A 21,406-nucleotide genomic window follows, 5' to 3' on the forward strand; every position below is an offset into this window, starting at 1 on the left:
AAAGGATGTGACAAATATTGTACATAGGCAAAAATGAAATGAAATAAAATATACAAATGATGGGAACCCAAAATTCCAGATGCCCAAGTCCTGTCTCTGAAGAGTCTCATTCAATGGGTTCAGGATTTCCTCTATATTTAAAAACCTACAGGTGATTCTGGTACGATTCACAGACACAATGTAAAGCTTCTCTTTTACAGGAAAGAATACCAGATTATTTTGTTATCTTATAGTTATACTAACAGGTTGTACTATTGACGGATAAGTCCGCTGTCAAAATGCACCCCCACTAGGGGTAAAAAAGGAACTAGTAGTCTCTACTGCTACTTGGTGGCAGCATGCATGTATTGCAAGGGCAATTATTGTAGCAATCCAAATTAGTGGAACATTTTAGAATTGGAAGACTACATACAGATCATCTAGTCAAGCTTCCAACTATTAAAGTTGTGAAAACTAAGGCCCATATAAATGACATGATTTATCTCCAAAGAGCATGAGTGAAAGTATGAAATAAAAAATATCTCTGAACTTTTAATTTAGTGCTGTTTTTATTAGTCTCAAGTATTAGCTTAAACTTCAGTGTGACAGATTTGGGATTGAATTCTTGCTCACGTTTACTGGTTGCGTGCCTTTTAGTAAGTTACTAAAACACTTTTCTTAAAAATAGACGTATTTATTTATTTATCTTTGGCTGCCTAGGCTCTTCGTTGCTGTGCGCGGGCTTTCTCTAGTTGCGGTGAGCGGGGGCTACTCTTTGTTGCAGTACGCGGGCTTCTCATTGTGGTGGCTTCTCGTTGTTTGCTGAGCACGGGGGTCTAGGTGCGTGGGCGTCAGTAGCTGTGGTTCACGGGCTCTAGCACGCAGGCTCAGTAGTTGTGGCACATGGTCTTAGTTGCTCCGTGGCATGTGGGATCTTCCCGGACCAGGGCTCAAACGTGTGTCCCGTGCACTGGCAGGTGGACCCTTAACCACCGCGCCAACAGGGAAGCCCTACTAATACACTTTTAACTTTGCTTTTCACGTATGTAAAACGGTGAGCCTTGACTGATATAGAATATGAGATAACCTAGCACTGTTCTTCACACATATATGTAGTTAAAATTTTTTGGCTCTCATCCCACTTAAACAGCCTCTATCCCCTTGATAATGAATGTGTCTTTCAGCTAGCAGAGCACCCCAGAGCTGACCACATTCTGGCAAGAGATATAGGATTCTTTTCTTACTGGGGGTTCTTTATACCTGATATTTGAAGTGCACTTAAACATGAACAACTCTTGTTTATACTGTATTAATGGATTTGATGGATGAATTTGGAAAGTAATATGCAGGAATTGAGCTGCCTTACTCTCAAGAAATATAATTCGATAGCGGTGGCTCGAACGATAAACAGTGTTTGGACAGGGAGTCCATATTGGATGTGAACTTCCTGTACTCCCATTCGTCTATTAAGAATAAATAGAATCCTTTCAAAATGTGTTCTAAAGGGCAGTTATTTCTTTCTGCCTCATTTAAGTTACCTGCAAGAAAAAGACAATCTCCTGCATCCTTGTTTAATGGGCTTTTAATGTAAAGCAGATAATTTTTTGCAACATTTCCCAAACTTTTCGTTATCCAATTGGCTGAGGCTTCTCAACGATTATCATTTCACAACAATATCTCCATCTTCAGCTTCTTTCAATGAATTGGCCTAATAGATGTGCCATTAAAACAGAGCTTCACTCTCAGCGTAGTTTTAATTTTGTATTCAAAGGGTATGAAGGATTCAGCCATAACAGTGAGTGGATTTCTGACACATGCTACATGATGGATGCAACTAAGTGAAAGGAGTCAGGCATGAAAGGCTACATACTGTATGGTTCCATTTACATGAAATGTCCAGCAGTGGCAAATCCATACACACAGAAAAGATTCTACATTAGTGGTTGCCAGGGGGTTGGAAGAGAGGGAAATAGGGAATGACTCCTTAAAATGGGTGTAGGTTTCCTCTTGGTTGATGAAAATGTTTTGCAGCTCGGCAGTGGTGATAGTTGCACAACATTGTGACCGTAGTAAATTCCACTGAATGGTACAGTGAATTGTAAAAATGATCCAAATGGTGAAATTTGTGTTATGTTCATTTTACTACAATAAAAAGGAGAAAGAATTCGGGAAAGACTTAGAGTTTGGGAAACTAAGGTGAACTGGTCAAGAAAAAGACAGCTCTATTGTTCATTTTCTCTCAGCTCTCCCAGTGCATTAATCCTCAGCCAAAAGTAGGCTGAACTTGTAGATGATAGTCATTCAACACAGTCCAGGGAAAAGTAAATAAAATAAAACCCAACTCTTCTTCTTTAGCACATGTAGGAAAGGTTAACTTGCTGCTCAGCCACGTGGACATTCATGAAGACGTTTCACTTTAGCTGTCCTCTACTTCAGTACTTTACTCACTTGAGCTCATTCACACATGTAGGCAACAGCATTCCTTAATTCGATGGAATCTGCAGCACTGGTTGTGATCGGTCTCATGGAACGAAAAGGAAAGGTGGCGCAGAAGCCAAGGGAAGAGATTTTCAAGACAGAGACGTTGTTTAAGATCTAACTCGGCTTGGCGGTCACAAAGATAAGGATTGAGAAGTAGTCCCCTGGACTTGTCAACAGAGAAATCATTGGGGGCTTCAAGGAGATCATTTCACGAGAGTAGGGGGGCAGAAACCAGACCGCAGTGTGGATGGGAGGGGAGAAATGGGGGGTAAGTCAAGAAATTGATGGCAAAGGGAAAGAAGGGAGGGGTGGATAGGAGGACAGGAGAATGGAATGGAGGAGAGCATTTCCTTGTGGCTCTTTAATATGGCTGGGAGGGGCCGACAGAGAAGGAGAGCGTGAAGATGTAGGAAGAGGGGGTGGCATCCCGAGCCCAAGGAGGACTGGCCCCTGTCTTCAGCTCCCACCAGCTGATGTTCCCTTCCTCTATCTTTCCACGTAGGCTGTGGAAGTTGCCCCTTGCCTCCTTGGATCAGCCGCCCTTGATTCGTTCGTCCTTTTCTTATTTCTCAGCACATCTGGGTCATACCTTATGTGAAGACAAACAAATCACCACTGATGCTTAATTTTCTTGAAAAATCCCCAGGCAGGTACCATTTTGGAGAACTACATATTGTGCCTCAGCAAACCAAAGTAGCCCATTTCTCCTCTCTCATTGGGAGAGATTGCTGTTTCTTGGAGAACCTGATGAAGAGGGGTGACTCGCACTTAGGAATAACGTTGCTTGAAAAGTGCAAAAGTGAGGTAGTTTGGCTCTGAGGGCCTCTGAGGCCTGAGACTTCCTGAGAGATGGCAGACTCACAGCTCTGAGTCTGACCCTGGGCTATGAGCTCATCAAATGAGATGGTAAATAAAGTCACTGACATGGTTTAAAAGGATAATTTTGTTCTCTCTTGTTCACTCAGAGCAAATTGAATGGAATTTGCATACAAACATATGGATGAAATATCCATACTATGGGCTTGAACATATCCTCATGGTTCCCCTTCCCTTTTCTATATCTGGCCTCTTTAGCTCTGCAGACTTAACCTCACACCATCAGTCCACCCAGTCGGTCTGCTGACGTCTCTTCCTCCTTCGCATCTGGTCGTTGCCGTCACCTTGTTCTCCACTACCGCCTCCTGCAGTAGCTGTTAGGTCCAGAGAGGTTGGTTCACTGTGAGCAAGTAACTGTCAACTCCATGGACAGGTGGAAGTGACTTGGCAGCCGGGATGCGCCCATCCTGAGTTCATTATACCCATGAGGGTCAAGGAGAATGGGGATGCAGCTGGTCTGCAGAGCCCGGCAGTTCTGAGACACATGCTCCTGGATCCACACGTTGCTCCATACCCAGCCTTGCCTTTCTTTGTTCTCTCTCTTGACTCCATCCAGGTTTCTGCTCTCCTTGTCCCTTTGGGGAGGGAGGCCAGTACCAGCCCAGGTGTAGTCCCCCCAAAGCTTCCTACTTCCAAGCGTTACGTAGGATTGTATATCCACTTGCTTGGGTTGCCCTGGCATTCGTGCCAACAAGTTGAGTGGTTTATGCCCTAGGCTCTCTTTTCTGGCAAGAATGTGTCTAAAAATCTCCATCTCTGGTTGGTGGCCCCTAAAAATTCCCAGTCAGTTTTGGTGAGGGGACACTTGGTGACAGTGTTGTCTTTCGAAATGAGTAGTTCCGTTACCGACAATCCTTTGCTCCCCATACATTATTTATAAGGTTTCCCTGTTTGTATGTGCAAACTATTTGTGTGTATATTGGGAGAAATACATTGTACATGGCCTCTTTTTATTTCTTCCACACACCCTAGAGATGTCATAGAGGCAGGAAATATGTCCAACTTTTTGAGAAATTGGAAACAATCAAGACTTACCTGTATGGAATGCTCTTAATGATGTCAATTCCCGCGACAGTACCTTTCATGTGACACACTTAGGGACTGTTAACAGATTAAAAGCAGTAAAAAGACGCGGATAGAGAGAATTTTCATTATCTTGTGCTCTGAAATCTTGGATTTTCATTGGTTTCAATGGGCCTGAAAATGTATTTTTTTAGTAGGGACATAGAAGCCTCTAGCGGTATTCTTAATAAAACAAGGTGAGTTATAAGCAATCATCTGATGGAGGGTAAATGTACCACAGTCCAGTTGAACAAAAATACAATATAAAAGTCTTACCATGGAAGAAAATCTTTATATGATCTTTTGGAAAAAAAAAGCTTCAAGAAACATAAAGACATGACACAATATTCAGTTGAAAGTCAGTGACTTGTAAGCAAGGCAAAGCAAAGACAATCTGATTAAGTGGCCGTTGCAGTTGTTCTGGCATTTTTTAGGTCTCACCCATTTCTGTGCCTTTTTAGAACCTAAGCTTCTAGGGCACAGAGAACTTCATCTTAACGTAGGGCTGAGCAAATGCACGAGCATTTCTCAATAAGTAGGCATTAAATTCTTAGTCCAGAAGGAGCCTTGAAATGCCCTCTCTTTACTCCTTGGTAGAACTGTTTTAACCATCCCCCGAAAACAGATTTTTTCTTTAAATCTCAAAATTCAGAGATTCCACAATCAGAAGTTACTTCTCATATTGCCTTGTGGTCTGCTGTGGGCATCTGTCGAATGTGTGAACTCTGCGTGGGGAGCCTGGCCTACCCTCCAGGCCCACGGTTTGGGCTGCGGTGGTTGCTATGCTGTGCTCAGGGGCCTTCTTTTTTGGAAGTCTGGGCTCCAGTGAGCCTTGGTCATGTTCTCTTATGGAACCTTGGGTGCTGGACCACTCTGACCCTCAGTCTCATTTGCAGGTTCTGGGGAGGATTAAATGAGCTCATGGGATATCCAGGTGACTGAGGCAGAGTCGGCTCGGGATGAATCTTTGCTTCGTTTTCATTAGCTGCGGAGAAGACGATGACAGCTTGGTGCCTCTCCAACTTTAATATGGGTATGCCTCTCTTGGGGATCTTGTTAAATGCAGGCTGCTATTCAGTAGTTCTGGGTGGGGCCTGGATTCTGTGCTTCTAACAAGCTCCTAGGTGACGGTGACGCTGAGGGCAAGGGTTTGGCACCTGTGTTTCTTCTCCTTTCCGGAAGAGCAGGATGTCTGCCCCACCCCCACCCCGAGAGGAGAAAACATCCGCAATGTGACTACTAGGAACCAGCTTCCCTCACATGCAAGGGTCCTGTACCACTGCTCCCAACCATTCTGTCTGAGGCGCAGCAAGCCAAAACACTGAAATGCTGAGGTTTGCAGCAAAGAGGAGGTTTATTCACAGGGCAGCCAAGCGAGGACGTGACGTGACAATAGGTCTCAAATCCGCCTACCCAAAGGCAAGGGGCTTTGGGTATCTGTGGGATAAAGAATAAAGAAGCAGGGCAGTATGAGGCATGGGGAGCATGAGGAAAGGTGATTGGAAAAAACGTGTGCTCATCATTGTTCTGAGCTGGCGTAACTAGGCTACAGGCCTCAGCACATTCTCAGGCTGGAGTTTTCGCCCTCTGATGGCAGGAGGTCAAAAGGCACTTGCCCAGGTGGAAGATCGGTGGTCCTCTCCACTCTAAACCAGCTCAGCCTAACCAGGCACAGCTGATTCCAAGTTCCTGGACGATCACGGGGCAAACATCTTATTGCTTATGCTACATGCTACTTGGAGGACGTGCAGGTGTTCAAGCTACCTTGATGAGTGAAGACCGGGATTTGACTAATCATGACACCTTGTTTCACCTCCAGGCGAGCAGAAGAGAGCTGTAGGCTGAGTCTGGCTCCTGGCACCTGGAATTGGAGGCAGGTGGTTTAAAAACGGGCTCTCCCACCCTCTGTGTGATATTAGGTAGATAGACTATTGAACCTTCCTGTGCCTGTTTCTCCACAAGCAGCATGGGGACACTCAGAGTCCCTCTCTTGGGGGCTGTTATGGGGCTTCAGTGAGATATAGATGCATGCACAGGCACACGGGAGACACCCAGTGTGTGTCCCCTTCGTGCTTATTTTTATTAGGACACCAGTATTGTTAGAAGATTTCTGGTTTGGACAACAAATTAAATAGGTTGGTCATTGCTATAGTTTATGCGAGAGCAATTCACATTGCCATTTGCAAAAAGTAGTTGGTTGTCCAGTGGGGATTATAAACATCCGTTTAACATGAGCTACTGAACAGATAGTTTACACAGTAAGTACTTTATTTAAAATCAATTCTCTTTGTTTTCTTAAGCAATTGTTAACCCCCAATTTCGTGAGTACTACCAAGTAAGTCACTTGAAAATCATCTAGAGCAATCTATTTCACTTAGCAAGCCTAAAGCTATAGGTCAACCATTTTCTTTACTGTTCTATGACAAAAATTACTCTAAACAGCTATTCCCTGGATAAGTAATCAGCTAAAGCTAGTTTGACTGACTAAGTCGATTTAGTGAGTTAATAAGCCAGTTGTTTTAGAATAGGTCGAATGCATATTTCTCATCCATTCTGCATTAAAGTGGTTTCCCATTCGTACATACCCACATTCCTACTTCTGTGCTGTAGGGCTTGGCTGAACTACACCTGCCTTCAGTGAAACTTTTCTCTCCTGCACAACTGGAGATAATTTTAGTCTCCTCGTGACTCCCACGGGGTTACCTCTGTTGTGACACTTGACTATTTGGTGGCATATTTTATTTGAAAAAGCCTTCCGTTACTCCGGGCACGTCAAACAGTAAATGCTTTCTCTTCGTAAACCTGCATAACAGTTTTCTGAACTCTTCTGCTCTGGGCAAGATTCATCAGTACACCAGGCAAACATAGTGAAAGAGGAGACAGTACTTGTGTTGTATTCAATTGGGTCTTGATACCTGAGTGTGACTCTTAACCAAGGATTATTCACTAGTTAAGGACACAGATTCAGTTATTTAGGGTGTGTCCTAAAGTGTCAGTGGCAGAATTTAAGTCTCTACTCTGGAAATTGTAGACCTGAGACAAAGTACTTCCCTAACGTCATTTCCTACATCTGAGAAAGATAATAGTATCTACCTTGTAGTAGACTGAATAATACCATTGCCCCCAAATGTCCACATTCTACTCTCCAGAACCTGTGAATGTCACCCTTAAATGGCAGAAGGCACTTTGCCAGTGGGATGAAAGTAATGGTTCTCAGATGGGAAGATTCTCCTGGACTACCTGGATGGGCCCAAATATAACCACTGGTGTTCTCGTAAGAGAGAGGCAGAGGGAATTTGTACTCCAAAGAGAATGTGATGACGAAGTTGGGGTTGCATTGATGTGGCCAGAAGTGAAGGAATGCTGGCGAGGAAACAGATTCTCGCTTAGAGCCTCTAGAAGGAGGATGGATGGCCCTGTCGACTTCTGGTTTCAGCCCAGGGAAACTGGTTTTGGACCTCTGTCTTCCAGAACCACAAGAAAATAAGTGGGTTTTGTTAGAAGCAAGCACATTTGTAGTCATTTGTTACAGCAGCCATAGGGAACTAATGCCTACCTCATAGGAAGTATTTCTCCAATTAAAATGTGTGACTTTAATTTCTCCAATTAAAATGTGTGTTAAAAACCACACTTAGTGGCATGTGTGACACACACTAGTTATGCTACCGTAGGTCGTTCTTGGAAACTGAAGCCTTGGTTTTGAGAGATTCATCAAAACCAATACAATGGTTGCCATGTTTCTCCTTGTTCAGCCTGGTGACCAACCCGGTAGAGAGAGCTCCATCCTTTCCCACAGGACCCCACCTGTGGTACGTAGAGGGAAGCGGTTATGTCTCACTTAAGGCACCTTTTTCTTTCCTTTCTACTTTTGTCTTCATTAATCTTCATCCAACTGACCTTCTAAATTTTACAGAAAACAAACCATTTCTCAATGGATTCAGATACTACTCCAAGTTAATATTCCAACCAAGTTCTTGTTCTTCCGGGTCTCATCACCAGAAATTTCTGAGCCTAAATCTACTCTAGTTTCTAGGATCACTCATTTTCTCATTTCTCCCCTTCTCCTTTTAGTTCAGAGTCTTGTCAATTTAGTTCCTTCCCTAACCACAACTTATAGTACGGTGGACACAGCAAAGTGATGAAAGTCTAGACGGTCTGGTTTTAATCCCGGGTTTTGCCACCTACTTACTGTGTGGCATTAGGCAAGCTATTCAACGTCTCTAAGCCTCAGTTTCCCCTAAAAAGTGAACATTATGAATACTCACTACCTCTAGTGTTGCCATTATGAGGAATAAGTGAGTTAATATTTGGTAAGCCCTTAGAATAGTACTTGTTATAGTCTAAGCACTACAGTTGTGCTTGTTAATAATAATAAATGAAATTCCAAGCGTATAACTTACTCAACTTTCTGTCATAACTTTGAAGTGTTGGTCTGTCTCTTGGCTCACGTTGCAGGTAAATGAGTCGAGGCATGGGCTGAGGCAATTGCTATCACTGGGTGGTGTTTCCCAGAACTTGAAACAGCGGTGTGAAATGGGTAGTGGTTCTACTTGGAGACAGGGCAGACTGGAAAATGACAGCCTGGGAAGGAGGTGTGGTGTCCATAGCTTTGGTGTTAGAGGTGCTTCCTGCTGAAGCACCAGTGCCGGCCTAAGCCGTAAATGGGGAGCTGGGGTAAAGAGGAGCAGGATGGAAAGATGACAGCCTGGGAAGGAGGTGTGGTGTCCATAGGTTCGGGGTCTGAGGTGCTGACTGCTGAGGCACCGATACCCACCAAAAGGCGTAAATGGTTGCCGGAGAAAACAGGAGCAGAATAGAAGATGACAGCGTGTGAAGGAGGTGTGGTGTCCATAGGTTCGGGGTCTGACGTGCTGACTGTGTAAGCACCGATGCCCCGCCATGGCCGTAATTGAGGTGCTGGGGAAAACAGGAGCAGAATGGTAGACGACAACGTGTGAAGGAGGTGTGGTGTCCATAGGTTCGGGGTCTGACGTGCTTCCTGCTGAAGCACCGATGCCCGCCAGGGCCGTAAATGGGGTGGTGGGGAAAACAGGAGCAGAATGGAAGATGACAGCGTGTGAAGGAGGTGTGGTGTCCATAGGTTCGGGGTCTGACGTGCTTCCTGCTGAAGCACCGATGCCCGCCAAAGCCGTAAATAGGGGTGCTGGGGGAAAACAGGAGTCAGAATGGAAGAGGACAGCCTGTGAGGAGGTGTGGTGTCCATTGTTTCCATATTAGAGGTACTCCCTGCCTGATCTGAGAGTAGAGAGTGAAAGTGGGAGAGCCTCTTCCTAGATTCTAACTCCTCTGAATTTATAGCACTGGCTCTGCCTGCCTTATGACATATCCATTGTATGTGTCACAGAGAAAGAGCGGACGGGACAGGGGGTGAGGCAGGGGTCACATGCAAGCCCAGCTGGTGGCTTAACCCCGGCCCAAAGGTAAAGGGCGGAGCCCCTTCTGGACTTTCTAGTGGCTGGGACTTCTGGCTGTGGGTGGCAGGTGTTTGGGCACCAATGGGCCACCATGCGGAGACTGTTGGGGACTGTGGAAGCCTCCTCCAGAGCTCACCCTGTCTGGGGACTGCTCTGCAGGCCCCTCAGCCCTGCGTATGTATCGGCCAGGCCTTCCCCACCACGGGGCCCAGAGGCCAGAGCCTGCTCAGACCTGAGGGCAGGAGGCAGCCAGAGCTTACCAGGGTGTGGGCCACCTCGTCCGGAGACCTCCCCAGCTCCTCTGTGAGACCTGGAGACAGGATCACCTTCTCCAGGCTGCTCAGCTGCCAGCATCACCATGAGCCAGGTGGCCAAGGTTTCTGAGCAGGAGATGCAGAGCCCTGATCCGACTGGATGCTGCAGCCCACGATGTCCCTTCCTGGCAGATAGGTTCTTTCTTCACTTCTTTTTTGAAATTTGGTAAAAGAACTTTTAAACCTTGGCCTGTCCTTCAGGGTATATAGATGGTAGTGGCTTAGCCGGGATTCGATCCAAGCCTGTGTGATTCCAGAGCTTGTGCTCTGGACTGTGGTGCCTCCTTATCGTATATGCTTCATGTGTTACTTGTTTTTCTTTTTTTCTTGTAGTCCTTATGGTACTTAGCCCTAAGTGCCATACCTGTAACGAACAGCTACACTGCCCTGTAGGAGGTCTTCTTTTGTTCAACGCATGAATTGGTCATCCACCACACTGTGTTCTAATCTCAGAAGATACAGGTCAGGGACCACCAGTTGTCAGCATGGCACCATTCAGTATTTCTAATTGAGGCTTGAAGCCCGTATTTTCCCTTTGTCTAGTTTGAAGGATCCAGATATGTAAAAATGATATTCTAGATAAATCATGGGCTATCCTGAAAGAAATTCACCAGTGAATTGTTCCTTATGGATTAGAAGCCAGTTTCTCTGGCCTTCTGGAGTATATCCAGTAAGGCGCCTCATTCATATCTAGAAGGCAAATATATCATTTATTGCAACTTCAGCGTGGAGCGATGTATTGGTGTAAAGTACGATCAACACAATTTGGTCATTGTGAGTATGCCAGCTCGGTCCACTCTGTACTACACATATGTAACTCTAGAGATTCTTTCGCCCAAGAGAGAGGACGTACTCTTGGCTGTCTAGGACAAGGGAAGCATGTGTTGTTATTCAGGAGCTGGAAGCTTCAGCATGACAGGAAAGAATTGAACAATCTTGGTCTACACGTCACTTGACCTTGTTTAAATCTTGCTTCTTTGGCTTGCTTCATTGGCGTGTTTTCTCTTTCGTGGGGCTGACATTTTGTGTAATGTATCACGCATAAGACATGTAGAAGTTTCAGAAGCCAGAATCACATAGATCAGTAAAAATGTATATATATATATATATATATATATATATATATATATATATATATATATATATATATATATATATACTCACACTGGGCATAATTCATATATTCGAAAATCAGTTTGTCCCTCTGCTCATGAGATTCTTTTTATGGTATGTCACAGCAAATCTGGGCTTCCATCCCCAATAAATTTTGGGGTTGGAGGACACAAAAGCTTTTGCTCAGACCTAAATTCTGTCTGAAAACAAGGGAAATATTATAAGCCCTTTGTAACCTCTCCAAGAGCAGAAATGATTTACAGCTGTGGCATTGAACCATAATTCCTCGATCTCATTTGAGAAGAGTTCAGTAAGAAACAATGTCTTGATTTTTGTTTCTTCCCTGTTTTCTTGTCTTGCTTACCAACAATCCATTGTAATTCATGAGTTAGTATGGCAGCAGGCTGAGTGTTCCCTGGAGCTCTTTAAATGAAGTGTTTTTCCTTAAATGACATTTGTCTCCTTGTTTTCAGCTCCTCTTCTTTCCTCTGCCCTTTGCTATAACCAGAGCTCAGCAAAAACTGCGTGGCTTTGTGCAGACCTTACTTAGGGTCAGTCTTTTTTTCTTCATTATTTTATTCATGGCTCCTCCATTTCATTGTTTGCCTTCTCGAAATGTGTTGAAATCATTTCTGTGGTTGATGACTTCCAAAATATCTTGGCTTTTATTGGTTGATTAATTTTGGTATTTCTACAGTTTTATTTAGGTATGGTTTCAGGAGGAACAGAAAGTAAATATATTTCCTAGTCTGCCATCTTGAGCTGAATATCCCTGTTGATTTTAGCATCCAATGTTCCCATGCGAAAAAATCCAACCTTGCCATTAATAGATGTAACACTCAAGATTTCAGCTTTTCTTGGGCAATTACTTAGGATTTAATATATGGTCATTTCTAGTGGGAAAATAATAACTGTCTCATGGGGTTGGATGGCTCAGCATGGTTCTTTGACATGTCCTTTGTACCTGGAGTAGAGTTGATTTACAATTTTGTGTTAGTTTCAGGTGTACAGCAAAGTTATTCAGTTATACATATATCCATTTTTTTTCAGTTTCTTTTCCCATACATGTTGTTCCAGGATATGCAGTAGAGTTCACTGTGCTATGCAGTAGGTCTTTGTTGATTATCTATTTTATATATAGTCATATGTATATGTTAATCCCAAACTCCTAATTAATCCCTCCCTCCCTTCACCTTTGCAGAGCACAGAATCTTAAAAGGGAAAGTTCAGGGTAGGCTTCTTGGAGGAGGTGCCATCTTTTCTAAGGATATGTAGAAGCTCCTGGGTTGACCAGAGGGAGCTGTGTATGTCCAAGTTTGAGAAATGTAAGAAAATATGGGAAAACTAAGGTACAGGATTGGAACTCAGGGTTTGGGAAAAAAATGAGAGCTGATACTGGTTACGTAGTGGGGCCACACAGAAAGGGGCCTTGTTTGTCGTGTCAGAAGTTTAGATGTTTATCCTGAAGGCTGTGGGAAACACTAAAGAACAATGAGATGGACTTCTGGTTTAGAGGCTCTCTCGGACCTCCACGTGGAAGGCAGTTGATTGGGTGCAGGGTGAATTGTAATCTAAGGGTCCCACTTAAGTTATAAACGGTTGCACTAGATTTTGGAGATCAGAGACAGAATGGTTGGGGCCTGGTGACCAGTTAGAAAAGGGAGGGCAGCAAGCGTGGGTGACAGTTTACAGCTGCATGTTTTTGTGAGGTACAGAGCACAGTAGGAAGGGATTGGGGGTGGGGAGAGGATCTTACTTGATCTTCGGTGCTTTAGATGGGCCTGGTAGACAGGTCTGGGCCCAAGGTAGAGATCTGGGCTTTATGGGAGGACAAATGTTTGAAGGTATGGCAGAGACTTAGGTTACCCATGAGGTGATACAAAGAATCATAGGCCTGGCAGTTTTTTAAGTGGGTATATTTGAAGATGTTTATAAGCTGAGAGAAAGTAGCCAGCAGAGGAAGGGTGTGAAGATCTAGGAGAGTAAACGATTGTTCATTTGTTTTCAAAAAGCTGAAAACTTATCATGTGCCTGGCCCTTTTCTAGGATCAGGGGTTCACACAATCCGTTATCTCCTCTGCAAGGACAGTTCAACTCATCCCCTGGTGAAGAGAAGTCAGATTATTCTTTGCATCCTATTCAGTTGTAGGAACTGTTGTGTACCTCTGAAGGGACTTTACTTAAGCAGAGTAATAAGTTAGAAATCAAAGAAATTATAGCTGGAAAGGACCTGAAAGTCCACGGTGCTTTATTTTGCCACATATTTTACATTGAATGTAAGAAAAATTTATTGTTGAGCCCATTCTCTTCAGAGTTCCTTCACTGAACTTCCTTTATGTCTTCAATCCAGTGGGTCCAGCTTGTAGATTTTGGCGTCCTCCTAAATTTGCTTCTTCATCCATATTACATTTTGCCCAGACTATGGCAGAAACTCCTGGGTGGTTTCGCGGCTCCTGGGCTCAGTTCCTCCAAGTTCATCTGCCTACTCGTGTTGAGTGATCTTGTAACATAAAAAGCTATGCTTAAAATAATGCTGCTAATGGCTTGCCCACACAGAGTTAGTGCATACTAGCCGCCCAGCGTGTGCTCTACACGGAGGCGTGTAGTCTGAACTGTGCTGGGCCAAGCCTCATGGGGCTATTTGGCCCTGAGGAAGGGGAGCTTTTTGTGATCACTCCCTTTATCTAATTGGTCCTTCAGCAGTGGGGCACATTTTTCTAATCAGCAGAGGCACCCTTACTCAGCCAGTGGTAGTCCCAGGCCTCATCACCTGTGGGATACAAGCCATGCTCTCTCCCAGGCTTGCTTTGGCCAACTCCTCTATTTTCATTTCTGTCTCTTTTCACACTTGGACCCCTGGCCTTTAGTAATCCCCACCTGCAGTATTTACAGTGCCCAGCAGGTGTCAGGCTTTAGTATCTTTGCACAGGTTCTCCGTGTGCAGTTAATGCACCTCCTACTCCAACTGTGCATACTCTCATATTTCTAGATTCTACTTCAGGGTTATCATGAAGCCGTCACTTAGATATAACTTTTTGCCTCCATAGGAACCTCTTTGCATAAAGGTTTTGATTCTTTATCTCATGTGATTGAAATTTTGAGTTTATACATCTTCCTCCTTAATGAAGGCTTTAATGGCAGGAGTCATTTCTTATCCTTAGCACAGAACATATTCTTTTTTTTTATTTAGATGCTTTTTAATGATGATAAAATGTATGGTTTAAATCACTCTTTTTACAATAATTTTGGTTTAGGTTGTGACAGAAATAAAGTTTACAGAAGTCGTGTTCCTGTGATAAGAAATAAAGATGTGACCTTGCAGTTGTGTAAATCTCTTAAATGTTGTGTAAGTGCGTCAGGTGCGCTAAGGAACCTGGAGCTAAATGGGCTAGTTCTGAGAGAGAAACTTAGCTATGTTACCAAAGGTAAGCCTTCATTGTGTCCTGTCAACATTTGATAGTTGCTTTTGGGGCAAGCTAAACCAATAAAAGTTTAAACTTTTTCTCTCCATTAAAGGGATTGAATAAATCGGCCACTTTATCAGCACCTCATGCCTGTCACATTAATGGCTGAACTAGAAAATCAGAAGGATCAGCACAGGTTTTATTTTCTTAATCCTTACCTCAGGGTAGAGAAAGGTCAATCCCGAACTGAACCCCAAGTTTAGGTCAGGAAGCCCTCCGGTTCCTTATAGTATCTCAGAAATATGGGAAAGTAGAAAGGAGCGATAAAGTGTAGGGCAGATTAGCCTCATTTTCCTGTGAAGCTTGAGGAGAGGGAGGGAGGAGGTGGATGACCATGGGCAGTTGGGCAGGTTGTGCACTGTACAACACCGTAAGTGTAGAGCGTTTGCATATATTATTAAGACAACTTTCTGACAGATGGAAATATTGTCTTGAGGAAGTACCTTTTTCTGTTTCTCTTAGAGAAATGTTTCTCAATGGGGGTGATTTTTTCCCCTAGGGGATATTTGGCAATACCTGGAGACACTTTTGGTTGTCACAAGTAGCTGATGTGTTACTGGCATCTAGTTGGTAAGGACAGGGATGCTGCTAAACATCCTACAGTGCACATGGCAGTCACACATAACAAAGAATTACCTAGCTCAAAATGTCACTAGAGCTGGGGCTGAGAAACCCGGGTCTAGAGGATGAAGGTGAACCTCCCTGTCTCTGGTGTCCTTTCCCTGCTTGTTCTGGAGAAATGACTGCTGGAGAGGGAGTGAACCATTTCTGACTCTATATCCAATATGCTCCAGCAGCCTGTAGTACACCATGTACTCATAGGGCCAGTGTGCCTGGAGGAACCCAAGGCTACCTGATGGCAGAGCTGTGGATCAGGGTGACAACCAACATGGGAAAAGCTTTCCTGCCTCCAGGTCCTCGGTTCACCAGGCCTAGGTGTCTCTTCCTTCCATCCATGGACCTCTGAGATGAACCAGCTTTGCTTGTCTCTCCTAAGCTTCCCAGGTTGTGAGTCCTTGCCTCTCAAGAGTTGGGCACAGTATCCTCAGGTTTGCTTTCCATGCTGCCTCCTGAACCAGTTTTGGAAGGTTTTTGGATGATCAGTTGGGGGATAACAGGTAGAAAATTGAGACAAAACAGGGAACTCCGAGACTGGTGACTGGGTTCAAATTCCAGCTTTTCCACATGTCAGATATATGGCCTTAGGCAATTCACTGAGCGTCCCTGTGCCTCAGTTTTCTTGTCTGTAAGATGGGGGTGAAAATAATAATGCCCACTTCATAGGGGTATGGTAAGGATCGAGTTAGTATTTGGCATGTAGCAAACAACATGTAAGTGATAGGTGTTCCAGGCCTCATTCCATGTTAACTTTTGGTATCTGTATGAGTTTGCTATGGCTGTCATAACAAAACACCACAGTCTGGGTAGCTTAAACAAGAGAAATTTGTTTCTCACAGTTCTGGAGGCTGGAAGTCCAAGGTCAAGTTGTCAGCAGGGTTGGTTTCCTCTGAGGCTCATGAGGGAAGAGCCTGTTCCAGGCCTCTCTCCTTGGCTTGCAGAGGGCTGCCTTCTCCCTGTGTCCTCACCTGGCTTTTACCCTCTGGGCAGGCTTGGTGTCTCTCTGTGTGTCTAATCTCCAATCCTTATAAGGACACCAGTCAGATTGGACTGGGATCCACCCTCATGGCCTCATTTTAACTTACTCTTTAAAGGCCTGATCTCCCAATACAGTCACATGCTGAGGTACTGAGGTTTAGGGCTTCATCCTATGAATTTTGGGGGGGACACAACTCAGCCCATGACACCTGACAAGGACCTGGTAACAACACCAACATGGTTCTAACCATGTTTAGCTGTGATACCAGATGCAAAAAAAAGCCAGGACAGACCTTGAGCCCATTACTCTAAGTGAAATTAGAGAAAGACAAATACCGTATGATCTCACGTATACGAATCGAAGAAAATTGAGCTAATAGAAACAGAGAACAGCTTAGTGGTTGCCAGAGATGGGAGTAGGGGGTGATGGGAAAGGTGGTCAAAAGGTACAAACTTGCAGTTATAGGAGAAACAACTCCTGGGGATGTAATGTACCTCATGATGACTATAGTTAAAAATACTGTTTTCTTTCTTTAAAAAAACATCTTTATTGGAGTATAATTGCTTTACAGTGGTGTGTTAGTTTCTGCTGTATAACTAAGTGAATCAGCTATACATATACATATATCCCCATATCTCCTCCCTCTTGCATCTCCCTCCAACCCTCCCTATCCCACCCCTCTAGGTAGACACAAAGCACCGAACAATACTGTTTTTTAATTTGAAAGTTGCTAAGTGTATAGATCTTAAAAGTTCTCATCACAAGAAAAGGATTGTAACTATGTGAGGTGGTAAATGTTAACTAAACTTATTGTGGTAGTTATTTTGCAATTTACACACTTATCAAATTACTATGTTGTACATCTGAAATTAATATAATATTATATGACAACTATATCTCAGTAAAATGGGGGGAAAAAGGAATCCAATACCTCAGGTATAAAGCCTCCCTCCTCCTTCCCTCTCACATTCTCAGGAAGACCTCAGGCCCGGGCCTTACACCTGCCTTGATTATATTCCTATTAACTGTGTCAGTAAATGGTAGGTGCTTCCCTTCCACACCTTCCTTTGCTCGTCACTGGAGAATATGCGAGAGTGATCACATATCTCCGATTTTCTGGACAATTGTGGTTTCAAAAATTCTGTCCTCTTGTGCACCTAAGAACACTGGTATTTTTCATACAGGTTCCAAAATGTGGTTCAGAAATCATGGTCACGGTGCCTGCCATGCCAGGATGGCAACTTGGAGGGCTGGGGAGGGTGTGGCAGGTGGCAGGTTGGGAAAGCCAGTAGCCAGAAGGAGGAGAGGACAAAGAAAAAGACCCAGGAATTTTGTACTCTAGAACAAGTTCCCAAATAGTAATAGTTTATTGTAGCAGGAAGTCCTAGCCTCTAGTTTACTGGTAAATCTAGTCCTCAAGGAGCACAGCAGTCAGAACACTTAATACAAAATTTCCTAGCTCTAAAACCGAAATATTAATACCTGTTTGTTGTTTTGGAAGTTATTTCAAAAAATAATGCTAATATCAATAAAGCCCTTTATAAATGAGCTAAAGGAACTCGACAAGCATTACTTTTTTTATTTTTCCATCACTCTTCATAGCTGCCAAGCAGTAACGGCTCTATTTGTACTGAATCCTGGAAGTGTCTCTGTATCCTGGAAGTATTGCAAAGATCGTCTTCACACCTGCAAAATATTCCTGTACCGTGTACACAAATGATTATGGCTCTGTTCTTGGGCCTCATCTAGGACCTACTGCATGTGAGGATCAAATTGATACACATTAGGGCATACTCAGCAGTCTTTGGCAAAGGCCTATAGATTACTTCACTAGTCAATTTGTTAATTGGACAGCAGAGCCTGAGTGGAAAGAACAATGCGCTCGTCAGTTGGGAAAAGCTCCTCCAAGTATCAACAGATACAAGCAAGGCAATCTCACTGTGCTGGTTGATTAGAACCGGGTTTGTATTTTGGACAAAAAAACTCTATGATAGTCTCCCAGTCATTAAGTATCTCTGCTGTAAGAGAAAACTGGGGCTATTAACTTCTCCAGATAGAAGCCGAAGGAAAAGTGATTGTTTCTTTCATAAGCAGAAGGGAAGGTTCTGCTCAATAAAGATCAATTAAACATCTCTGTTAAAAGACTGCTTGGAGCTGGTGCCAAAGGAAATTCCACTCTATTAATCTGTGCTCCCTCCAGCCCTCCCCACCTCTGTAGCTTGCACTGGGGAAAATTTTAAGAGGACACTGGCTATTGTAAGCTTTATAAGGTGACAGTAGCTCTCACATCCGTGGCTGAATGATCTTTAATGTTGAGTGACTTTTCATGCATTTAGCAGGAGTATTCCCAGAGGATGGCAGGCAAATCAAATGCTCCTCTGAATTCAGCTGAGCATCAGTTAGCCTCATGAGGGAGTAAAAAAAAGAATATAACAATAGGTACCTGGAAAAATGATATGGTGGTCCGAGCTACTAATTCCCAGGATGCAGGAAGAGTTTTGGGGGCCCTCAAAGATCCACTGCATAAAGAAAACCCTCCACAACCTCCACCAGCATCTTATAGTTACCACCTCATTCTTGTCCTTTAAAATACAGTGTGTCTTGTACATTAAAATACAGTGTGCTTCTACTCTATGGCTTAGACTGCATCCTCTCATGTAAATTCCATCTATTCTTGCTTTCTGAGCTCCCATATGGTTTTCTTACACTTCAATTATCATACCTGCCTGGCAGTTAATTTTCCAAACGTCTGTCTCTCCTCCAAGATGTAAACTCCTTGTCTATCTTTTCATCCCCTATCACACATCTGCCCCCAATATCTGGTTTGATGTTTTGCATATGACAGGTGTGTTGAAATAAGCCTGCAAGTTGGTCTTGGGTAAACATTACTGCAGTTGGTATCTTGATAATCACATTCCTGAAAGGTGGGCTGTGCACACTGGCCTGAGCCGCATGAGAATTCAGACAGAATGAATGAATATGGATCTAAAGGGACACATCCATCTATATTTAAACCCAGAAGTTATTGGAGTTAAAAATCCCCAGCAGTAATTCCGACATCAAAGTCCTGCACCTCTCTGTAATAGTTTTCTATTGGCTTGTAACAAATAAGTACAAACTTAGCAGTTTGCCGTATATAACTTTATTATCTTACAGTTTCCATAGGTCAGAAGTCCAGTCATGGCATGGCTGAATTCTGTGCTGAGCTGGGAGTCTATTCAGCTAATGTCAAGGCCTTAGCCAGGGCTCCAGTTCTAATCTGGGGCTCAGTGTCTGCTTCCAAGCTCATACTGGTTGGAAGAACTCAGTTCCGTATGGTTGTAGGACTGAGCACCCCTGTCCTTGCTGGCAGTCAGCAGGGGTGCTCTCAGCTCCTAGAGGTCACCCACCATCCTTGCCACATGCCCCCTCCATCTCTAACTCCAGGAACGGAGACTCTTCTTCCATGTTGAATCCTCCTTTCACTTTAATTCTAACTTCTCTACCGCTGAATTCCAGACTCAGGTTTAAAGGTCTCCCTTGATTTGATCAGGTCCATCAAGGTGATTCCCCTATCTTAAGGTCAACTGATTTGGGACCTTAATTGCATCTGCAAAATCCCTGCAAAGTAGCACTTAAATTAGTGTGATTGGATCATTGGAGGAAGGTGTGTATTCAGCAGGGGATGTCCATCCGAGAGGCAGTGTTAGAATTCCACCTACCGCACTCACCAATGCCAAAGTGAAGCTTTGCTTCTCTGCTGGTGCCTGACTTACGTCCTCCCCTATGTGACAGAGGATGTCACAAGCCTGCATCTGACGTTAAAAATGCTGCTCCCTAAAGAGGGAGGGAAGACACAACCTTGACTTTATCCTCTTGATGAGAGTGACGTTTCATGGTGTTGGGAAGATTTTCATTGGGTCAATTGCCTGATTGAGACATAGCCTTAGTGAGGTGACAAATAGCAGGCATTAATGTCTCTTTTTTAATGGTATGATGAATGGTCTAAGAGAAGGGTCAGCAAACTGTAGCCAGCCGCCTGTTTTTGTAAATAAATTATTGGACCACAGCCAGGCCAGTTCATTCATGAATTTTCTCTGGCTCCTTTTGCGTTGAGTGGTTGTGACAGAGACTTAATAGTCCACAAAGCCAAAAATACTCCCTGGCCCCGGCCACCCCGATCTAAGACCATTCCCACAGTCCTCTAATGATAAGAATCACCTGGATCATTGGTTAAAAAGACAATTTCTGAGTCCAGTTTGGAACCCCTGAGTCAGAATCTCCAGGGTAGGGGCTTTGGGAATGTAGAGTGAACAAGCTTCCCAGGTGACTCTTATCCCCAGGGAACTACTGGTCTCAGGTGTGCCTGCCTACCAGGTAAGGAGGAGGTTTTAAAAGAGGCAGTGGGGTAGGGTTGGGGGAGTTTGCCTTGGAGAGCACAGGCCTCGTGGTTTCACTGCTTGGACTGCATCCCAGCTCCGCTTCTCCCTGAGCTCCGCCACCTCAGGTAAGTGACTTTTAACTCTGTTTCCTCCGCTGAGAAATGAGAATAACGGTGCCGTGCCCAGTTGGCAGTGTGTGTATATACGTTGAGAGCCTAATACAATGCTCGGTAGTGGTCACCCTCACTAAGAGGAGCAGCGCCGTGTAAACACAGAAGGCCCCACTGTGGAGATATCTCCGAAACAAGACAGGCCCAGCAGGGCTTCTCAGTAGTCCACAGTGTAGAGCTGTTTCCTCAGAAGGAAAAACTCCTTAAAGGAATCTCCCATTACGTTCAGGACAGTGTAAGCCCTTTAGAAACTCAATCTCCACATGAATGCGAGTATTGCAAGAGGTTATCATGGCTGTTTTTGGATATACTGAGTTTGCAAAGGAATATTTAATTTCATGATTGAAAACTCTGGTACTTAGCACGAGACATATATATATATATTCTGTTTCTGAGGTTAAATTTTTAAAAACTCTTTGCCTGATGAGATCAAGCAATTTCAGCCATTCGTGTAGCTGTTGAAAGACAGTTGTAGATAAAAGTGCTCATAAATCCTTACAAGGATACAGGACCCAATAATACTTAGGTTACCAGGGAGTTCATATTTAATAAAA

The 21,406-nt window shown here is 43.9% G+C and overlaps 2 long non-coding RNA genes across 2 annotated transcripts in view; both read right to left on the reverse strand.

The window, feature by feature from the left end:
- Positions 1-6,178: 6,178 nt before the first annotated feature.
- LOC141276065 (uncharacterized) lies at positions 6,179-7,969 on the reverse strand. The gene is made up of 3 exons (XR_012325003.1): positions 7,955-7,969; positions 6,984-7,051; positions 6,179-6,259 (listed from the first exon to the last, which is right to left on the reverse strand). It is a non-coding gene; the product is annotated as an uncharacterized lncRNA (long non-coding RNA).
- A 159-nt stretch (positions 7,970-8,128) lies between these two features.
- Positions 8,129-21,406, reverse strand: part of LOC141276066 (uncharacterized) — a 44,688-nt gene continuing 31,410 nt past the window's right edge. Inside the window, exon 4 of the long non-coding RNA XR_012325004.1 lies at positions 8,129-8,202. This is a non-coding gene — a long non-coding RNA (uncharacterized lncRNA). The remainder of the gene's footprint in view (positions 8,203-21,406) is intronic.

Source organism: Tursiops truncatus, chromosome 12, assembly GCF_011762595.2.
Source record: "Tursiops truncatus isolate mTurTru1 chromosome 12, mTurTru1.mat.Y, whole genome shotgun sequence".
Classification (NCBI taxonomy): Eukaryota; Metazoa; Chordata; class Mammalia; order Artiodactyla; family Delphinidae; genus Tursiops; species Tursiops truncatus.